The sequence below is a fragment of the Apis dorsata genome, unplaced genomic scaffold (genome assembly GCF_000469605.1).
Source record: "Apis dorsata unplaced genomic scaffold, Apis dorsata 1.3 scaffold_295, whole genome shotgun sequence".
NCBI classification, from domain to species: domain Eukaryota; kingdom Metazoa; phylum Arthropoda; class Insecta; order Hymenoptera; family Apidae; genus Apis; species Apis dorsata.
The window spans coordinates 1,365,914-1,370,721 of record NW_006263570.1 but is presented as its reverse complement, the minus strand read 5'-3'; the positions used below and the strand labels follow the sequence as shown (position 1 = coordinate 1,370,721).

The following is a 4,808-nucleotide window of genomic DNA, read 5'->3' as shown; positions in this document are numbered from 1 at the left end:
TTAATTACTTTTTGAGTTATTGAATAAAATTATTTTATTTTAGAAGATAGAACTTATAACAGGAATAATATTAATAACATATATTCGTTGTATATTATTTTAAATATATTTATAATAAATTTTAATAATAGATTTTTATAATAAATATAAGTAAATTTGAAAATATATACATATATTGAAGATCGAATACAATGCCAGAAAAGATGATGATTTATTATCGATTTTTTATTCTTACCAAGTGAAACTGCTAGAATATGTAACTATTATATCATTTGAAATTTTCAAATATGATCATTTAAAGTATAGTGAATTTTTATTATTTTATAAAGTTCGAGAAAGAAAGATAAAAAGAAGTATAAATTTTTTATAGGCATTTCTGATGTCAATCTTATTGCATCTTTAACAAACGTATTGCATAAGAATTTGAGGTTGCTTGTTTCTAGTAACCATATTAAATGCAAACAATAATATGAAGCATTTTTATTTTTAATATATACAAAGAGATAAACTATTAATATGATGTCTATTTTAAAATGAAAAATAGATTTTTATGATAATATAAGTGAAATATATTATTTTAAAAATTAAAATTAGATTTACCTAAACTATCTAACATTAATACTTCATAATAATTATAAAAGCAATTTATGATTCTGCTTATTATTCTTCCCTATCATATTATTACTTTCATTTCATACCACAAATTTCATGCTATTGAACCGTATAATTTAAATTACAATTAAACATATATATTTGGCTAATGATTTTTCATTATCTTTCATTTCGTTTTTAAGATGTCGTTATATTTTCCAATTTATATTTTATGTCTTTCACTTATTTCTTGAAAATTCATTCATCTTATTTCTAATTATACCATCAATTATTGAACATTCTACATACTAACATTTTAAAAATAATTAAATACTTTCAAATTTTCTTAAACAATCTAACATATTTAATAATAATTACAAAAATAAGTGAATTTTATTACTTACATTATTCTTTACTTTTTATATTATTTTTATATCTACTAATTATATTATTATCTACAAATTTCATGTTTTATTAAATAATATAAATTGATAATTTTCGTTTCTTCTTTCTTCAATCACGAAGAGAAAAGATTAATGCATTAAAAAAAAATATATCCTTTTTTTTAACAGAACATCTGTCAAAATTATTTATTTTAAAATTTATTAAAATTTATAAAAATTTATTTAAAATCTTTATAATTTTTGCAAGATAAAATTCATTCGTTGACAATATTCTAACAGAGTTGGTGACTCTGACTCTAGGATGAAAGTTGCTCTAGCTAACCAGCCGGCTAGAGCCTGGTCTGGCTACTTTCTAAATTTAGGCGGTGTTGCTTTCACGAGCCGAATTTCTGGACGAAATCACGTAACATCTAGGGGTACACACGGTCATCATTCTCGATACCGTATCGGCCAATAACGTTAATCGAGCCGCGTACAAAAACAGTTCATCAATTTCCCGCTTTTACGCGTTGTAAACGATGTTTCACTGTTAAATCCAGACGACTAACAACGATTTATGTTTGCGTTTAATTGCACTTAACGACTTGTTAGATAAAAAATGAAAAATATTGTCGAAATTCTGATAGTCGACAAGAGCCATATACATAACGGAGTTTTATAGAGAACGATTTCAATTTTCCAATAGATTTCTTTCCTGAAAACATTCTTTTTTTTTTCATTAAAGCATGATTTCAAAAAATACAATGATCCTATACGTATATATTATATTTCAATATTATTCGTCTCTTATATCAAATATAATCTTAATAAACAAATACAGAGTGAAAAATAATTATTAAATCTCTAATACAAAAAATTTAAATAAAAAAAGTATAGAAAATGAATAAATTATCAATTATTAATTAAAGATTTTAATTTTACTTTAATCATAGATTCAACGAATAAGTAACGATCATTGAAAATTTTATTAAAGAACGTAATATTTAATAAATATATTTTCATTTATAATCTTTCCATTTCAATCATAAATTTTATCAAATAATTTCAATATTTTTATCTACAAAATAAAATTTTCAGTTCGATTTAAAACGTAGAAATTCGTTTCTTTGAACGTTCCTCAACTTTCGATCGTGACCGAACGCTTCCTCGAAACCGCCCTAAAAAAAGATGGCGGTAACGGGACCGGTAGTAACGTTCACTCCAAAGCAAAATCTAATGTCGTTGTTATAGACTTGAAAGAATACATTTCCACAATACGTTAATTGCTCTCTATGAAATATTCTCGACGCAATACGACGATTGAAATTAAACTCGATGCGAAATAGTTGGAATCGTATGATACATACACGTATGTATGTAGATTGAAGAGCATGTGATTCACGATATGAGTCAAGCCTGCAGGAGAAGGCGCGCCTGAATCGCGCGTTTTCTAACTGGCCACTTCGAACGCAACTTAAATACGAAAGATCGGAAGGGGCTGACCGAGATCGGTGTTCTGGAATCTCGATTTCTCGGTGCAGTTACCTGTTCGAGTATTTGTTATCGGTACAGCATAGAGATAAGTTGGGTAATTAGGATGGTTTTCTTGCCGATTTGCGGAAAAAAGTTATGTTATTGGGAAATAAGTTACGTGTTATGATGACTTTTTATTTTTTATTTTTTTTTTATTTTATTATTTTATTATTCTCTTCCTTTCCTAGTGAGGTCGATTCAAGTCTTTGTGAAGAGATTATTTTGTAGTACAATGTACAGTTAGAACTATCCGGAATATTATCATACTTCTAGAATCTAATGAATGGTTTTTCATTATGCGTTCTACTTTCTTTTTAAATAATTAAGATGTCGTTATAATGAAATAATAAATATATTGGACAAGTGAACAAAGAACATTTACCAATATTTAATAGGATTAAATTTTACGAAATTTAATTTGAAATTAAGTTTTCTGTTGAAAATAAATAATCTTTTCGTAATAAAAAAAAAAACAACACGTGAAATGATTAATACGTTTAAAATATATGGAAGAAAAGATACAATATATCTACGAAGAAATTATTAAAATCAAATATTTTTATTTGAAATGAATCTTTAAAAAGTATTTAAGTTATTCCTCAAAAAGAGTCCACTTGTTATTTCAATATTAAATACATTACTACGCTTATAGGAACTATTAAAATTTCAATATAATTAAAATTTCAATACACGATCTTCCCAGAGTAATCCAATCAAAATTCACTTACTGCTAATGCTCAAACAATATGAATTTCTTAATCTCCATAAATTATCCATTTTAGTTCCCATGTCAAGGCATCAGGGAATCATCAAGGCGAGCATACAGGAAACAAATCTTATCGACGTGTCGTATCTTATTTCGCGAGATTCGTTCCATCTTATCGTATTTATCGGCTATACAAATCTGTTAATTCCGCCGATACGCGCCTTGGAATGCCTTCGTATCATCCCCCTCGCGACCACCAGGCTCAGAATCGGTGATTCACTCTGACTCAGCGGTTCGTTTCGTCGTATTTAATGTCCTGGAAGCGGAGAATCATGCGCGGCAAAAGTACGAACGCCGCGGGTTGATCGGTCACGATATTCTTCGCGTCATGGAGCAAAACTTCCGCGAACTTGTATGGCTATTCGACGTCTAAATAACCGAATGAGAATCTGCTCGATACAGATTGGCGCAAGAGCAACGAAAGAAAACGGGAGCAAGTCGATGTTCCCCTTTGTTCTTGGCAAAGATTTTTCACCCGAACAGACGGTGTTGCGTAACACGGATCATTGGAGACCGAAGCGACGCCATTCTACTTATACGATTTTAGTCTCGAGAAAAAAATTGGAATCTGGAAGAAATTGCATGATAAAGGGAAAATTTGGAATGAAATTGGAGGAAATATTGGGAAAATGGAATATTTTATTATGAGCAAATCCTTTAGAATTTATAATTTTATTGTCAATTAAGATATGGAGTTTTATTGAGAATAAGATTCCATTTGAAATAAAGTTTAGTCTATCATTTCTATAAATAAATTATCTATTGCGTCCTATATTTAATACTAATAAATCATAGTTTATTATTATTTCATATTATTCATTTCAGTATTATTTATTATTTCATCATTTAAAGATAAATATAAAGATAAATTTAAAGATAAATTTTCTTTTAATAATTGAAATATAATAAGCATGAAAGATGATTATTTTTTATTTCGTATTCTTTAGACACTGAAATAGATTGAGATTTTTGTAAAGAATATTTGAATAAAATAGATTGAAATTTTAAAGGATAATTCTAAAGTTAGAAATAAATATAAAAATTGGTATGTAAAAATATATGCACTGAAGTTTATTTTTCGAATTGTAATTTAATTTTATATTAAAAAAAGATTGATAGAGGAAAAGATTGAAAAATAAGATTCTATTTTTTGTTATATTCTATTTTTGTATTACATGAAAAAACAAGAAGAAAAAATTTTACATAATAGAAATAATATAGTACTGTCGATCTTTATTTATATATTAATTTATTATACTATTATTAGTATCTTTACATGTGATGATTAATCTATATTTTTCGGAGAATGATTGATTAATGAGAATTTTGTATTCATGCAATGAAAAATTTAATTCTATTGTACATAATCAGAGAATTTTATATCGAATATATAAGTTTTTATCTAATTATCTAATTAATAATTTTAATTATTTTCTAATAATAATATATCATATAGGTTCACTTTATTTTTCATAAATAAATTAAAAATGTTCAATAATAAAAATAGAATTACATTTTGAATTTTTTTTAAATCA

General features: G+C 26.3%; 1 pseudogene; it reads left to right on the top strand.

Annotated features, from left to right (window-relative positions):
- The first annotated feature begins 2,055 nt into the window (after positions 1-2,055).
- On the top strand, positions 2,056-3,908 carry LOC116185840 (annotated as a pseudogene).
- The last annotated feature ends 900 nt before the right edge of the window (positions 3,909-4,808 follow it).